This window comes from Ambystoma mexicanum, chromosome 12 (genome assembly GCF_040938575.1).
Source record: "Ambystoma mexicanum isolate Mex_15411 chromosome 12, UKY_AmexF1_1, whole genome shotgun sequence".
In the NCBI taxonomy this organism is placed as follows: Eukaryota; Metazoa; Chordata; class Amphibia; order Caudata; family Ambystomatidae; genus Ambystoma; species Ambystoma mexicanum.
In genome coordinates this window covers 417,608,516-417,627,140 of record NC_090936.1, presented here as the reverse complement: position 1 = coordinate 417,627,140, position 18,625 = coordinate 417,608,516, and the positions used below count along the sequence as shown (strand labels likewise).

Below are 18,625 nucleotides of genomic sequence, written 5' to 3'. Positions count from 1 at the left end.
AAAACAACGAACCAGCCGATAGATATAACTTACCCCTGGAGACAGTGACTCACTCCACCGAACTGTTTTTGTCTCCTTCGTGGGTGAGCAGGTTAGTATTTCATTGCTGTCCCCCGCGCAAACGTGATAGCATTCTCCAGGGCTAGACTAAAGATATGGCAGCTCCCCTCCCGACCCCCCACTCTCCCCCCCCCCCCACAGAATCTCATGCTTCCATGCCTCCGACTCTAGCTCAAATAAACTGCGTGTTTTTATTCATTTGGCTAATGTGCAGCTGATCAGGGGTCCTATGATGCCCTGAAACATTGCACAAACACAGTAAACCTTGCGTTGGCTGGACATTCCTATGTCACTTGTGCTGGTTCTCCCATCCACAAACGCTACCTTCTTCTTAGACCAAGACAGCATGAAACTTGTGTGTCCTAAAGTATCACAACATTTCAAATTCTGTTACTTATTTATTGGACTGAGAATATTATACGTCAATGAAATAAAGCATTAGCTTTCGAGATATTTTATGAGAACAGATTTATGTAACAGATACATTTTTCAGAACGTGTGGAAGGAAAGTGGGTCTAAAATATGTTGTGAATAAGAATGTTTTAAAGATTGTGTCAGAGTTAGTAGACATAGAAAATGTGCAGCTCTAAGGGAAACATGGGTCCCTGGTCTAGGGTGACCAGATTTAAAAAGTAAAAAAAACGCGACAGGGCAACTAACATAAAAGTAGGATTAACTCTTGAAAGTGGCTGTCAAAGCACGACACTTCATGAGCGTTTGGAGGAGAAAATAATATTGTCCCGAGGTTTCGGGCATGTGTTTTTAAGCATACATTGATCGATCGTAAAAAAACGTTTCCTATGCACCATACCGTAGTTTTCCTCTTTTTTACACATGCAAAATCAGGCAGCAGGGCGCAGCCATCTTGTGCTAATCTTATTCTTTGCCGCATCGCCCTAAGGTGAACTGCCCTGGCGGCACTAAATCATATCCCCGCCCCTGAGGCTGAGATCACTAGAGGCGTACCGCCCATTTCACAACGCCAATGCATGTCTCGTGTCAACATTCTCTGTGCTTCAGCTAATGACGTGTCTCTATGGAAATGGCAGGATGCCTCTTTCCTCAATAAGTATAAATAGACCACTTCTCATCACACAACATCAGATTTGCTTTTCCAATCGTTTCATTGGGCCTCATTACGAGTCCGGCGGTACCCGAGGCGGTAAAACCGCCTGGTTATCCTCGGTTACCGCCGGACTCGTATTACCATTCCGACTCCGTGATTCCCAGAATTACCGGGGCATTACAACCCCGGTGACCTGGGAATTCTGGAGGTGGAATGGTGTAAATCCCCATTCCCATTGAGTCCCGTAGGACTCAATGGGAATGGGGCTCATGGAAACACTGGCACCATCTCGTGATGGTGCCGGTGTTTCATCGTCTGCCTGCAGGAGGGCGGTGTTAAACCCGCCAGGTCAGACCTGGCGGGATTGACGCCTCTGCGTGCAGGAGTCGTGATCACCGGTATGGAAACAACAGTGGTGCGGGTTTACTGCCACCGTTGTTTCCATACCGGTTGAGTTGTAATGAGGCCCACTGTCTTTTTTTTAGTATTCTGTGCCTCGTTTCGGTGCTCTTGTCAGCTACCTTTGTTGCTCGTATTCTGCGAGAACAGATACCAGTACCACTATCTTAGTTTTAAAATTCAGCATTTCTTCTGTGCGAGATTGTGTATTCCTGCCTGCCAGCCACGAAGACCTACTACAAAAATCCAGGACCACTGCAGTTTCCAATGAGAACATAATCTTGAGAAAGAGGGACAGAGCACCAAACACAGTGACAGTCCCGGCACAACCGGGATGGCTGGTCATCCTACCCAGGTACTGTGTTAATGCTTATTTAAATCAATGAAACACATAGAGCCAGATTCTCAAAAAATGGGACATTTAAATATAGCGCAGAGGATTAGATGCCCCAGTTTTGCAAATGCACAGGTCAGCTTTTCCACAAAGGTGGCATGCGAATTTCCAGGGGGCTGAGCTGGGGAGTAAATGATGCGCTGCCAGGCCCCTGGCATGCTCCCAACACTAATGTAGAACAGGCTCCTTGCACCCACGTGGGGGCTGCAAGTGCAGATCACATTAACAGACAGTTAGGGCCTGATGTGCACACATGTTTTCAATGGGACTTTCCCATGTTAAAACAGTTATTTTTTTAAATGAGGCCCATTCAGGCCCTGACATTGTGAAATGCTAAAAGTAGATGAAAGTATGTGTTTGAGGGATTGAAATGCAAGTGGCACAGAAGTGCTTCAGACGTCTGCTGTGCCACTTGAAAACCAAAGCATGACAGGGTCAGAAATGTCCCTGCCATGCACTGTGCATTTCCCTGCCCCTCTGCGAAACAAGGGCAGGGGCATGTGTTTGTTTAAAGTGCTTGGCGAATTCAGGATGCACTTTAAAGTGCACAGAAAGACCCTGTGGTTTTTACAATTGCGCAAAGTGTGAGAACATGGCATCTGAGTGTGTGCATCAGCCATGCACATATTCAGAGCTGTGGGCCCTTTGGGAATTGTGTGAGTTTGTTTGGCATGACTGGACTTGATGTCCTTGCAGACCACATCACTGGCGCCCCAAAAAGGATTTGAAAATCTGGCTCTATAGATTCAGTTCTAAAGGAAGGGCGAACATGCTCTGCTGTGCCCAGCTCGAGCTGGGGCTTTCCTTTGGTGGATAAGTGGGAATAGGATGTGTCAAAAGGCCATGTTCCTGACTTAAACAGCTGTAACCATGGGTTCAAGTCCTGGCTCTCACACATCGATCGTGTGTTTCGAAAAAAAACTATTTTTATCTTTCTGTAGCTCACATTGTAAATGTGTGTACTGTTATGGGCAAACATTTCGTACAAACTGTACAGTGTGATGGCCCATTTACATGACAACTCTCCCTTCTTACCACATCCTGTTTTTCTGCAATTGGGTAAAATGAGAAAGCATAGACTATACCAAGGGATGACTCACGTCCATTGTCTGTTCTCATTGGCGGAGTGACGCAGATAAATGATCTCGAGGCCCAGTCTGCAGGACAGAACCAGGCCATATGGTCAAGCAAACAGAACAATCAGAGCGAGTACCTTACTAGACATATTTACAAAAGATATACGAACTATTATGATGGCTTTTAATTTCCTTATTTTAAATAAAGTGAATGCTGTTATAAACAACGTGTCACCCTCCAATGAGGACCAGTCGCCAGTTTTGCGCAGTCCAGCCTGAAGGTGAGAGTTGGGACCAGAGCTAGCATGAATAGGCTTCCCACCTGGCTTTCAAGTACAGTTTAATTCCTGGGACCCCCCAGAAATCAGTGAATGGTAAATGGGTCAGGGGGCAAGTCCTTTGGTCACCCTTCCATATTCAATATTCCAATTCTTCAGGAAAAGGGCTAATGTTGGGGTTGTTAATTGTGATGGCGCACGTGCATTTTAAAGCCAAACCCCCCGCAGCAGCGCACAGTAGATGAATGGTTAATGTATGAAAGAAGAGGTGAACAAAGCTGCCTTCTTGACAAACAAAGAAATATATTTTTGCAAAACTGGACTTTTTTCCACATAATACACATCTTTTGCCTGCATGATGCAAATAATGTAAAAAGCAAGCAACCTACATTGATAATATAACTAGCCTACGGCAAAATTCTGAGGGTATAGCCAATGTATTGCACTTAGAAGAGTTCTGAGGGTGTAGCCAATATATTGCACTTGGAAGAATTCTGATGGTGTAGCCAATATATTGCACTTAGAAGAATTCTGAGGATGTAGCCAATGTATTGCACTTAGAAAAATTCTTAGGGTGTAGCCCATACATTGCACTTAGGAGAGCTTGAGGGTAGCCTCTGTATTGCATTTAGCCAAATGTTGAAGTATAGACACTGTACTGATAGGGTACTCCTGCCCTCTGAATGCCACCTCTGTGTTTGAAAGTATACTACAAGGTTGCCACTGTACTAATCACCCCTGGTTCGACTCCTCTCCTGCATACCCCCACCCCAAGTACCACACACGCCCGTAAGGGCCAGCCATACTACACACGAAACACGCAAACCACAGATCCACCGCAACAAACATTCGCAAATAACAAACAATCCAAGACACTGGACCTAACTCCCTCCAGACACAACAAGACAGTGCACACTATTAAAGGAGACTTAGAAAGCAGACACCCACGGACGCCAGTTTCTCCTGGTTCTGCAAGCACCAACAGATGAGCACAACCTCTATCCTATCCCTCACTAACCCACCTCGACCTCTTTTTTACAGAGCCACGCGAGCGCCTGGAGACTATGCAATAGTAACGGTGCGTGGCATAAGTCTACTTCACATACCATAGCATCATCTCAAATTGTCCCAGTGTTGCGAGTGAGTAGGACACCCCGCCCGCCCTGATTTTCTTGGAATCTATCACTTGCAGCTCTGCATTTATTGTTGAAAAGCGAAGCTGCGGGTACCAGAATGCCGATGAACAGAGAGTAGAGGATACACCAATGACATCAGTCACGACGATAGTTAGATATCTGCATTAGATCGCTTGGTGTGCCGGACCAGTGGTACCATATTGCGCCTTATGGAACAAAATTAATAAATAAATAACTCCAAGTCCTGCAATCAGTTTAATTTTGCTCTGCACATTGGCCTGAAAATATTACAGTGTCATATGTGAGTAGTGTCCATGCAGTTTCAGGTAGCCCAAGTTGTCCAGTGTCATATGTGAGTAGTCCATGCAGTACGTATTTGGTGTTTCCTTTGCATGCTGTTACCTGCAGTTCTGGACTTAAAGTGGAAAAAGCATATATATTACGCGTACAAGAATGCAAAGAAACACACGGGGAAATAGATATCTCTGCTCCAAAGCCACCATATAGAGTAGTGGTGGGAAAGTAACTGCAAATCTGATTGTGCAAACCGTAATGACTGAGCAGCCTGGGCTGGATAGAGATATCAGACATGTCATGGGGCCACTTAGCATTACCTAGATGGAATGTAGTCCCCTCTCCATAGATCAAATATTTCTCAATTTATTGGGACTCCAAAGCAGGAAAAAAGAAGTTTTTGAGAGGTATGGGGCTTGCGCAAAGTTGCCAGCATGATCCAATCCAATCTGTAGGTGCTTATCCAGTCCTGTTTCTTTCTTTGCATTCTGGGACTTGTAGCCCGAGTGTTACAATGGGAAAAGTAAATTACAAGTCCCAGAATGTAAAGAAAAAAAAAACAGGACTGGATAAGCACCCACAGAATGGAATGGATCATGTTGGCACCGATGCTTGCAATGAGTGTGAACTGATTCCAGAGTGTGTGAAATCCGCAAAATACTGGTGATTTGAGAAGTATGATTTATATTAGGTAGTCCCAAAGTCAGGTATTAGATAATACAACATTCCCGGCTTCCAGGCCTGCTTCAGCCTTTAAAACCTGCAGATAAGCTTTTATTTTTGGAAAAATTAAACTACACTACTGTGCAAGGGAGCAACAAAAAGATCAATAGACAATCTCTTACCTTGCATTGAACAATACAATAGATGTGGTTCCAAGATTGTGCCTCTAATTTAGAGTTTAATTAAGGAGGTTCTACCCTGTTTCCAGTGGGCACTCCTCTTCCGGGTGAATTGTCAACAGTGCCGAGGAACGGTAGCCTTGGTCCTGATGGGGTAGGGGGTCCCCTTCCTTAGAAGCAACATTATTCCTGTTTCTGATTTTAAGATTATGATGCTAAATACTAGATCTCTGGTGAAACACGCTGTTGAAGTAGCTACATATATTGAAGATAATGAAATTGATATGTGTGCTATTACTGAGACCTGGGGCCATATTGCAGCAGGCCTTTCCCTGAATTTAGCTATTCCAGATGCGTACTGTATGCTACATCAGAATAGAATTGATGGGGGGGAGGGTTGCGTTAATCTTCAGATCTTCGCTTACCATTTGGGAAATCAATGGGCAACTCGCTGAAGGGATAGAATCCAAAATTGTTAAAAGAGGACTCAATGCTGAATAAATCATCAATGGTCTTTTGATCTTTAGGCCTCCCTCGGCGGCAGTGGACTTTGCTTCTGCCCTTTCTAATGACCTCCTTCAATTATTGAAATTTAATACCAGGTTTTTATAATTGGGGGATTTCAATTTGTGGCTAGGGCACAATGAAGATAACTTGGCTTCTGACTTAGAGATGGTTTTATCCAATCTGGGTTTTGAACAAAAGATTCAGGTTCCTACCCATTGTAAGGGGCATACCATGGATTGGGTTTTCTACTCTCAATGTCGCATCCAAGGATTTTCAAGTATTGCCTTGCCCTTGGTCAGATCATTACTTCGTGCACTTTACAGTGCAATTTCTCGTCGGAAGCGGCTCAAGGATATCCTTGTTCCTAAGCAATCGGGACAGTAGAGTTTTTCATGAGGAGAGATTAGCTTTGCCTACAACCGTTAAATATGGCGTTACTCAGGGGTCTTGTATTTCACCATGCCTGTACAACATCTTTACGGCACCCTTCTTTGATCTTTTGGAGCATGGGGTGGTGATTACGAATTACACTGGTGACACTCAGTGTGTCATCCCCATACCTGGGACACATGAAACTGATGAGGCCCAGGTGAACTAGATTTACACCCTCATTGAGAGTTGGATGGTCAAAACAACTTGGCTCTGAATAGTGATAAAACAGAGTTGCTGATTGTTGAGACCACAAATATGTTACAGAAATTGGGTCCGGTTTATGATAGCTTTCATATTGAGGAAAATATTCACTCTAAAGAAGGTTAATATGTTGGGTGTCATTTTGGACCAACACCTAAACATAATGGCACACATAGGTAGCCTGGTGTCATCTTCAGCTTATTATATTAAGCTCTTGGCACACCTTCGACTTTTTATTACCCAAGCTAATGTGGAGACCATTGCAAGGGCAATTGTGGGTGCCAAGATTGACTATTGCTGTAGTCTGTTGTATGGAATCAACAAAACTGATTGTAACAGGCTTCAGGTGATAAAGAACGGGGCAGTGTGAGTGGTCACAGGAATAGCTCGTAGAGAACATGTCTAAGCGGCTAGACGAGCTCTGCACTGGCTCACCGTGGAATCAAGATATCTGTTTCACCTCCTGGTTATCACACAGAAATGTCAACAGGGCAAGATGCTGGTCTATCTTCAGGATATTTTGAAAGAAAAAATGTATATGAGAACCCTCAGATTGAGGAATTCTGAACAGTTGGCTCTTCCTAGGTGTAGAGCCTCGAAGGCCTCAAGCGGGTCCTTTCAGAACGCAGTCCCTAAAGCTTGTAATGGCCTGCCTTTGAATCAGAGGTACATAAAGTCCACAGAATTATTTAGGAAGAAACTTAAAACTCATCTGTTTAAATTATTCTTGTTTGACGATCTCTGAAGACCTGTTTTTTGGTTAGGATGTCCCCTTTTTTTCTCTCTCCTGTTGTCCTTCTGTTTATTGGTCGTTGCGCCATTAAGCCTACGGGTCCATGGTCTGTGCAGTATAAATATTAAAAGTAAAGTAAAAGGTTCTAAATGATTTTCAAGGAATTTTAAATTACATGAGAAAAGTGCCATTAGTTTGTCAACATTATTGGCCTGCATAATGTTCGTGCTCAGAAGTTACCTTGCATCTAAACTACTATCTTGGGGCTAAACAATCCACGTCATAGTTCTGCCCCACACTGCTGGTGGCTAAGCTCAAGAGTGTTAGAGCCCTGAGGTTTCTGACTAACATATACCCCCTGGCACTTTAACCCAGTAGAATGGGGTCTCTCCTTCTTTGCTCCACATGAGCTTGGGGGATATCATCTAGTAGATGGCAGTTTGTAATAAGCAGGCCCTTCACAGGTGTAGAGTGGCAGAATGTGTGCACAATAGCAGGCCCACGGTTTTGGATTGATTACCGAAGCATGAAACATCATATCCTTCCCCCCACATATCGTATCTTTGAATTAGAGATTGCACATACACAGAGATGTCACATAGTCACTGACATAGCAATCCACCTTGCGCCTGAACAATCTCCATGCTACGGCTATTATAATGACACTAAACTAGTCATACCTGCTATGAACTGAACAGTTGTTTGAAATAATGAATGCAATTTGCCTTCAGTTTTTATTTCATTCACATTTAGATTACTGTCTGCCGAAGGACTTTTCACCCCTCAGTGCTTCAAAGCCCTAACAAAGGCTGTAAGGGGCTATGGAAATATCAAGTAACATAAGATAACACACATCTCTGCAGCAAGGCCTCAACCTACTAATCTGTATTGCCATTATGGCCTTCGTTGATTAGTGTGGTGTGTGTTCAGATATACAACATCACATACCCTAACATGCAAGACTTAGGGCCTCATTCCGAGGTTGGAGGTAAGTAACGGACCTTACCGGCATGGCGTAAATAGCATGTCCATGCAGACATTAGTCCACTAATAGAGGACTATTGAAGTGGGAAAATGGGAAAACACCCTCCCCCCATCTTCATCCAAACCATGGCCCAGGACATCAAGACCCAAGCACCCCCCGCGAGAGGAGCTCGACCCCTTCACTTCATCACCAGAGAGACAGGTCCACTGTGTCCGCGGCCCACACGCCCGGGGAGCCTGCCCACTACCACGTCCGGGAACCGCCGACATCAGCCTCATGGACCAACTCGATTAGACAAGAGCCACAAACGCCATCATCGTTAGAGATGCCATGACGACATAGCCAACAGACAAAGAACACACGTGCCACCATGCACACTGGTCACCCACATACCAACAGACACGAAGAACATACCCAGTGCTATGACACAGAGGACCGATACACCCACAGACACGCATCGTTGTTATTTTTCACATAGGCCTCCTACAGCACCGCAGAAACGCAAGACGTCTGAAGAGCTTGTGTATATATGCTTGCAAATGCTTTCTCGCTACCTATCCCTGTGAAGACGTCACCCTATATATCTACTGCTGCTTGTGATGCTCTGTCGCCCCTCACCACCCCCATATTATGGATTATGTACCGCCACCCAGAAACTAGGCCAAGGTAGGCCGCAAAGCAAGAGTCTCCAGGCAGGAGACTCAAACAAAAATGCAAAGCGCTGATCACGCAGAACGAGCCCCAACGAGAGCTCACAGCCAAAGCCGCAATGTTGTCATTCACATGCTGCACTTCCCGCGCCAAGGTTACACCTGCCAACGCCGAATGCTCCTCAGAGCCGAAATACAAATCAAATGCTCATAATTCTGCTCCAGCCATGGTCTCTCCACACATGACCAAGCCGAGCTGACAAAATGCTCGCGAGACAGAAAGTCGCTGGGGTCCCACGTCTGAGACACGATCTCCAACAATGAAGTGACAAGCTGCACACCTACAGCGATGGGAAAGACATGCACATCAGCCACTAGCCAGACCTGTCCATTGTCCACCACTAACACATAGTTGCACATTGTTGCCAGCACCAGGCACACCGCGAGCTGGGAACAGCGATGGTCCCAGGCTTGGGGGCTCGCGGGTGAACCAATCAGAATACGAGGGGCTCATCACTGACACCATTTTAGCTAGCCAATCACCAAGTGTCCCCTTGTAACTAATTTGGTGTAGCAACTGTGGAAATGTCAATTTTATCTGTTTATCAGTTCATAACAATATTGCTTGAAGGAGAGCCTGCTACAAAACATAATCTGCTAGGGGCCAATTACAAACACCATTCAAAAGATTAGGCCTCCTTGCTTTAACACACAAAGCTAAAACATTAGGCCTCATGTTAGAGGCCCCTGCTTAAAACTGCACAATGCATAAAACTTGCTTACGCTTGCTGGAATTCAAGATAAACAGCATGACCTCTTACCGAGATATGCGTGTTGAAAGTACATCAGCTCATCCCAGATGTGAGAAAATTCTGCTGACATTAATGAGAAATTTACAGTAAACCATTTTATTAATACAACGAGACTGGCAGAAACACTTCCCTTTTTCTGCTGCTTTTAACCTTCGTACACAGTACATTTTTGCGCTGCTCGCTTTCCTTCCTGATTTTACAAATAGCATTTGCTTTCAGTAACATTGGATGTGATGTATTATGACAAACGACTGCCTTTTTACTCTCTGCATATACCATTCTGACCCAATTCTGGGAAACCATCACAGAAGTGACGGAGGGGTGATTGATCTGCCACGAGATGTCTAGGCACGCATAGTGTGGGAGTGATGTCTGGTATCTAGCTATATAAACATGGTCATTCTGTTTTGAAAATTGTCAGCAACTGAGGAATGCAATGACTTATGTTTTTTCTCCGTCATTGTAATCTTTCTTTGCTCACCCACTATAGTGTTATTTGTAATAAATGCTTGCAATTGAGAAAAACCTCTGTGTCGGAATCTGTATGTATCTGATGTAAAAGTGTTTATCCGATTTATATTTCAGACTGGGCGAACTACAAATATATCCATTGTAAATTCCCTGTTTTACAATTTGGCGACTCTGGTGGGACTTCGGTGACAGACGGATCCAGCTTGGATTTTTTTCCAGCGGTTGACCAGTGCGGGATTTTCAGTTTGACGAATTCACCGTGGAGGCCTCTGCTCAGAAAGGAGCTCGTGCTCTAGCAGCCACAAGAAAAAACTCAGACCACATCCACAACTAACTGATCAACAAGATGATCTGTTTGCGACCAAAGTTTTTTTTTCGTCTGAACAACCGTCTCAGGACCAGTGCAACGTTTTCTGAGAGGTTCCGACACAGATGTGCGTGTGTGCTGGCGTGTGTGCTGGCGAGATAGATGACATCTGAAATCCGGTGAGAATATTTCTAGCTGTTGAAATGACTGTTTGAGAAATGAAAGTCGTTTTTTTTTTTTTGCTTTCCGTTTTATTTATTTAATTTTTTGTTTTGTTTGCATGTAGTATTATAACATGGGGAAATACTACACTTAAGTATGCCCTAGGGGTTATAATCTTTGTTATCACGAGTTAAGTACAGAAGTTACGCAAGGTAACAGAGATTAGCGAACAACGCTAGGCGCGCCGATAACAGGTAATTGAGTAATCATGGGAAATGCATGTACAAAAGTGAATTGTTGCGCAAGTAAGCGCTTGAATAAGCTAGAACAACACGTATCGCCACCGCCAATCGGCAGTGCAGGTTGGGAATTGATGGTAAAAAAAGGGTTAGGCACAGTTTTGTTCTTACCAGAATGGCACAACTATACCTCCAAAGCCAGTGATCCTGCCCTGTCTTTTCCGATTTATGGCTCTTTTGATTTAGCCCGAATTGCGTATCTCAGGGAAGCACTACTGGCAGAAGGGGATAAAAAGATAAGACCTCTTCAGTGGGAAACATATAAAATCTGGGAGAATTATGCCAGACAGAAATCTATAAGAGAAGCACGGCTTAAGGATAAAAAGCCACAATCAGAGAGGGATAAAGCAAAAGCCTATGAGCTCCAGAAACTAAAGGAAGGATGCAAACAGGATAACAGAGAGTGGGCCTCATTACGACCCTGGCGGTAAGGGGTTAGCGCCATCGTTAGCTGCGCCGACCCCTTACCGCCAATCACGAGTTCCCTTTCCGCCATGGCGGTTTTTACACCTGCTTTTAGCGGGTGTAAAAAACCATGGCGGTAAGGGAACTTGGTGTTAATTACGCCACCGTAATTTACGGTGGCGTAATTAACGCCTTCCCCACTCCCATTATGCCCTATGGGGCAAAAATGGGAATGGGGAAGGGTAAATGGGGATTGGGGATTTACCGCCCCGCCAAGGTCGGAATGGGGCGGTAAATCCCCTTACCGCCATGGCGTTAACGTAGTTAGCACCATGGCGGTAAAGTCACGGCCCTGGCGGTAACTTTCCGCCAGGGTCGTAATGAGGCCCAGTGTGTTCTAAGCACGGTAGGAGCATATGTATCCAAACCATGTACTGAGGCTTCTGCAACTATGATGCAGACAGATGAAGAGCCTGATCCCTTATTAGAATGCCTTCTCTCCACTAAGAGAGCTCCTCCGCCTCCTTACTCTCGCCCGGAAGGGAGTGGGGAGTCAAAGGAGACCCCTCCTCCACCAAGTACCCCTGGATACCAGACTAGAAGCATAACTACATCCCAGAAGGATGAAGCAAAATGTTTTGCAAATGCTTGGATAGCCAAAGGTGTGGAAGGCATTAACATAGCTAGGGATAATGCACCTCAAGTTGAACAGCCAGTGGCAAATGAAATTGTAAATTACTTATGCAACAAAGTATGGTCAGCCTATAAATTGATTAATAGGGATGAAGCATATGATCTTCCAGACCACTACAGGGAAATGGATGTGAATAGCCAAAAAGGGATCATTTCCATAGAAGACTGTTCAGATATTATAGTGACACTGCTTATGTGGCTTGAAAAAATTCCCTTAAAAAAATCAGTAACGCACCAGAACCCTATGAGAGAAGTATCAGGCTTTGATAGCAGCAACCCCACACATCAGGTTCATGTGCCTTGGAATAGAATGGAATTATTATCTTTTACCAAGGATTTTCCAGATATTAGACAGAATCCAGAGCAATGGTATAGTCAAACTAACCGAGGGCTAAAGAGTGGACCTCTCACAATAAATTATATTGATCAGTTGTTCTCATGTATATTACCCCCAGATATTTGGAAACAATGGCCCTCATTACAACCTTGGCGGAGGACCATGGTGCTATTAGCACCATGCTCCATGCCGCTAAGGTTGCAATTCCGCCATGGTGGATGGCGGAATTACCGCCCCATTCCAAGGTGAGTGGGGCGGTAATTCCCCATTCACCAATGGCCCCTTCCCCATTCCCATTTTTGCCCCATAGGGCATAATGGGAATGGGGAAAGGCGATAATTACGGCACCATAAATTATGGTGCCGTAATTATCGCCAAGGTCCCTTTGCGGCATGGCTTTTAACACCTGCAAAAAGCAGGCGTTAAACAGCCATCCCGCAAAGGGAACCTTGTAATCAGGCGTTAAGGGTCGGCGCCGTTTACGGCGCCGTAAACCCCTTAACGCCTGAGTCGGAATGAGGCCCAATGTAGAAAACAGGATAGTGAAGAACCTCCCGTTAAATGGACTGATTTAGAGGATGAAAAAGTGACCAAATACAGGGATGGGCAGGATTCTTTACACAAGACTATTCTTGCCTTGTCAGAATACATAATGAGAAGGATAGAACAGATAGTACCCCGAAAACAGATGAACTGGGATAAGTTAACTCATTGCAAACAAAATGAAGGAGAATCAGTTGAAAATTATTTTACCAGGAAAGAGCAGGCTTTTAGCTCTTTTAGCGGAATAGATTTAAGTACGACCGAAGGACAAAAGGGATTTTACTCGCACTTTGTAGAAGGGCTCCTTTCTTATCTTAAGAATGATATTCAAACGTATGAATCTACATGGCCAACCCAGAATGCTGCTCAAATATTGACCATGGCCAGATATTATGCAGAGAGACACAATAAAGAAAAGACTGAGAAAGATAGAAAGCTTAATAGTTTAAAAACTAGAGTATTAATGCAAAAAGCATTTCCAGAGAGAGGAAGGGGACAGATTCAGACAGCAAGAGGTATGTTGAGAGGAAGACAGGGAGGAAGTGCTACCCCATCCAATGGAAGGAGTGGTATAGATGAAGGATGTCACTATTGTAAATCGAGTAACCATTGGATTAGGGAATGCCCTCTAAGACCAAGGGGGAGAGGGAGATCAGTGGGACATGTTTTTTCCAGAGGACAGATGAGACAAGGTAACAGTGAAGAGGTAAAAACTATCCAAGAGCAGCAGAATTATTTCGATCCTAGACAAGGCCAACAGTATCCAGCAAGAGATTACTATAAAGATGACACACATTAAGATGATTATGTAGAATAGGGATGCCCAAGAGAGGGAAAAGGGAGAGTGGAAATACAAGTGGACCCCGAAGGACCCTATGTTGAATTAGCACTTAAAAATGCAATGCCAGGAAAAGTGAAGTTCTTACTTGACGCCGGGGCTACCCATACATACATCTCCCATAAATTGGTACCTACTGCACCCCTCTCTGGGAAAGTAAATACATCAGTAGGGTTTTCAAATACCCCTATTCATAGCCCCATTTCAGAGCCTATCCAGTTCTCTATAGGACCTATTTCATGTCTTGCTCCTGTTGTGCTTACTAACAAATGTGCATTGATTCTATTGGGAATGGATCTCCTAAAAAAATTGCATGCTACAATTTATTGTACCCCTGATGGTGTCTATCTCACTTGCATGTCTGATTACTTACAAAAGGCTGTGCTTACAATGCTATTACCACAGAGGTACTTCCTGATGAATTACTCTAACTGTTGATGAGAGGGTATGGGCTAAAGGTAAAAATGATGTAGGGTGTCTCCAGATAGCACCTGTTTGCATTACATTAAAGGATAATGTTCTTTACCCAAGAATACCCCAGTACAAAATAACACAACAAGCACTAGAAGGAATCCATCCAGTCATACAAGATTTCTTAGCTAAAGGCATTGTCAAACAAATTGCAGGCAGCCCCTGTAACAGCCCTATACTTCCCATTCGGAAGAAGGTTAGTGAGAATGCAAAGATTTGCGCCGTATTAACAAGATAGTACTACCTCAATTTCCAGTTGTACCAGACATGGTTTCCCTTTTTACCATGATCCCACCTGCTGCCCAGTATTTTACAGTAATAGACCTTAAGAACGCATTTTTTAGCGTTTCAATCCATGAGGATAGCCAGTATTTGTTTGCTTTTAATATTGAAGGAAGGTCTTATACGTTCTGTAGAGCTCCACAAGGTTATACAGAGAGTCCAAGTATTTACAGTCAAGCTTTAAAAGCACAACTAGATTGTTTTTCACTTCTTGATGGCACAGCCCTCTTACAGTATGTAGATGATTTGCTTATAGCTGCTGACACCAAAGAACAATGCATAAACTGTACAGTCCAATTATTGAATTTCTTAGCACCATTGGGTCACAAAGCTTCTCAGAGTAAGTTACAGTTTTGCCAAAAACAAGTTACTTATTTGGGTCATCTCCTATCAAAGGGAGAAAGGAGATTACATCCACAGAGAATGCAAGCTGTATTCAATACAGTAGCTCCAACCACACAGCAAGAAGTGAGAGGATTTTTGGGAATGACGTCGTTTTGCCGCCAATGGAGTCCCAATTTTTCTCTCTTAGCAAAACCCTTACTTAATCTCACTACCAAAGAGACACCAACTCCAATGCCATGGTTACCAGAACACCAAGCAAGCTTTGATATGCTAAAACAGGCTTTATGCGACTCACCTGCTTTAGGGAACCCTAATTATGCTAAGTGTTTTTCCTTGTTTGTGCATGAACGATCTGGATGTTCGTTATCTGTATTAACTCAACTCCATGGAGATAAAAACAGGCCTTGTGCCTATTTTTCTTCAACCTTAGACACAGTGGCTAGGGGTTTACCTAGATGCCTAAGGGCAATTGCAGGTGCTGCACTTTCTGTGAAACAATCTGAAATTATCGTGCAAGAACATCAACTGGTAGTGATGGTGCCTCATGCTATTGATATACTGATGAACAAAACACAAACTCAGCATATGACTAATGCTAGGTTGACTAGATATGAACTGATTTTACTTGCACCACACATACCGATAAAAAGGTGTAATTCTCTGAACCCAGCCACAATGCTACCCCTCCCTTCTGATGACCTCACTGTATTGCATGACTGTATCCTAACAACAGAGGAGGAGACAAAGGGAAGGGTAGATTTAACTGATATACCTTTAAGTGAACCTGATGGAACCCTGTATGTGGATGGCTCGTGTTTTAAATTGCCATGCGGTAGCTCCACAGCTGCCTATGCTATTACTACATTGAAAACAGTGGTTGAAAGTTGCAAAATCCACAGCACTCTGCCCAAGCAGCAGAAATCATTGCATTAACTCGGGCATGTGAGCTCATTCTAGATTTAAGAGTGAATATATACACTGACAGCCAGTACGCCTTTGGTGTGGCGCATAATTTTGGAAAATGATGGGCTGAGAGAGGTTTTCTTACTTCTCATGGTACCAGAATACAGCATGGAATGCTGATCACAAGATTGTTGAATTCACTAGTAGCGCCTAGAAAGCTAGCAATTATCAAATGCAGCGCTCATAAGAAAGTGACAAATGATGTGGGAATAGGTCATGCATTTGCTGATAGGACAGCAAAATTGACTGCCCAAGCACCTGCTACTTTAACCTATGTATCAGTAAATGCACCAGTAAATATCGAATTTGATAATTCTCTTGAATGTGTCAGACAAATACAAGCAGATGCATCCAAAGAGGAACTTGAGAAATGGAACAGCAAAGCCACCCTTGATGATGGTTGTTATGTATACCAATCTGATAGGAGATTATGGATGTTACCAGACAAATATGTGTCTATAATGGTCACAATGGCACATGGACATTCCCATATATGTGCAGATGCAATTGTAGCCTTACTAGGAGAAGTATGGTATAACACAAACATTCGGAAAACAGCTGTAGCTAAATGTAAAAATTGCATTACCTGCTTAACACACAACATAGGAAAGGGTACACCTGTCCCTAGAGGTCATTTCAGTCCCCCAGAGCTACCATTCGAATGCCTTCAAATGGATTTCATAGAAATGCCTCTATGTCAGAGATTTAAATATGTACTAGTTGTAGTATGTATGTTCAGAAAATGGACAGAAGCATTCCCTATGGTGGATAGTACTGCCTTAAGCACTGCAAAGGCTTTGGTAAAAGAGTATTTTCCAAGATACGGACTGCCCCATACAATTTGGAGTGACGATGGTGTTCACTTTGTTAATAAGACAATGAACCTAGTGTGTCAGGCTTTGGGAATACGACAAAATTTCCATTCCATTTTTCATCCGGCCGCAGCTGGTTTATGTGAACGTTTCAATTCCACCCTGAAGAGCAAATTGGCAAAAATCTGTGCCAGTAGCCCCCTCAAGTGGGTAGATGCTTTGCCCCTGGCCTTAATGTCCATACGTACTGTCCCACATTCAGGAGTAGGTTTGTCACCATATGAAGTTGTAATGGGACGACCAGCAAATATATGGGGAATCCAAAGTCCAAGAAAACTGTCAAATGTCCATTATCCTTTGTTGAGCGATTACTGTTTGGAGCTTACTAAGAGGTTGTCTATTATTCATAAACAGGTGAAAAACTTTTTGCCAAAGCCTCTTGAAGGATCCGGCCACTCCATACAGCCTGGCGACTGGATTTTTACCAAGAACTTTGAGCGACCATCCAGTCTACAACCACGGTGGAAGGGCCCAGTTCAGGTCCTACTAGCCACCCAGACTGCTGTCAAGTGCGAAGGACATCGTAACTGGATACATGCCAGCCATGTGAAGCGGGCTCCTCCATTTCTGGCTGGGAATACGTCTACAGAGTTACCATGGGAAGAATATGTGCCGCAAGGGACTGATAATTCCCAAAGACTACCTCTGTGCAACGTTTCCCCAGGTATCGTGCCTCCCAAAGACATCACAGGAGTGACAGAGGGACCACGATATAACCTTATGTCTTGCCTCAGCCTGTTAGAGTATTTCCTTTAAGAAACTCTCTCATAATGCCAAACAGTATCTATGACACACCTAATCCTGAATCCAGACCTTGGTATCGCTCCAAACCCAAGGTTCTGTCATATCTACTACTCCTGAGTGTTTTCCTATTCAGTTTATTTTTTTTTCCTAGACAAATTGATCAAAACCCCATATTCTGCTAAGCCCATACCTATATCTTCCCTTCACCGGAAGAATTATATCATAAGGAACAAATAAGAGAGAATGCTTTTATCTCCCTGCTTCATCACACTCATGATATTGTGAAGGATTCTGATTGCTGGATCTGCTTGCAGCTACCTGCCTATGTGGGGGAAGGAATGCCCTTGCTACAGATACCTTTACCTTTTCTGCCTTCCTGCTATGCGCTTTATTTAGTATTCTCACGTATTGAGATAGTGCTTGCCCTCAGACAATTGTCTTTAGGGTTTAGCACCAAGCGTGGTACTGCTCTGAATCACAAAAGCGCTTACTCTGATTTTGATAAGGATGTCCTTAAAAGGGGCCGATGTGATCTGGTAACTATGCCCAATGCTACTTTTCCTTTTTCATCTTATTTTTCACCCTTTCCTGATAATGAACTATATTCTCCTGATAAATTTAGTGTGAACTCCCCCACCACAAACCCGATTGCATTCCTTAAATTAAGAAACCTAAATGTCCAAGGTAGTATCTGTATAGAAGCTTCTGGGGCCTATGATATGGGATATAGCCTAGATTGTAACATGACTTACCACATGCCTGACCTACATCCTTCTATGGATGCCCCTTTGTATGTGGGGGATTCTATTTACTTTATCTGTGGTAGTAATGCGCACACATGGCTTCCCAAGGGCTGGTCTGGACGTTGCCATCTAGGATTTGTATTACCTGCCATATCTGTTAAACGCAACAATGATGTTCCACAACCTGTCATTAAGCCCCTACCACGCTCCAGAAGGGGTGTGGTGAACCAAGGAGATACTGCAGCAGACATAGCCAGTGATTTTATGAAAGCTTTTATTCCCTGG

The 18,625-nt window shown here is 43.8% G+C and overlaps 2 long non-coding RNA genes across 4 annotated transcripts in view; one reads left to right on the top strand and one right to left on the bottom strand.

Annotated features, from left to right (window-relative positions):
* Positions 1–18,625, bottom strand: part of LOC138513591 (uncharacterized) — a 260,338-nt gene that overhangs the window by 154,143 nt on the left and 87,570 nt on the right. The window lies entirely within an intron of this gene.
* LOC138513592 (uncharacterized) lies at positions 10,452–18,116 on the top strand. The gene is made up of 2 exons (XR_011281779.1): positions 10,452–10,822; positions 17,208–18,116. It is a non-coding gene; the product is annotated as an uncharacterized lncRNA (long non-coding RNA).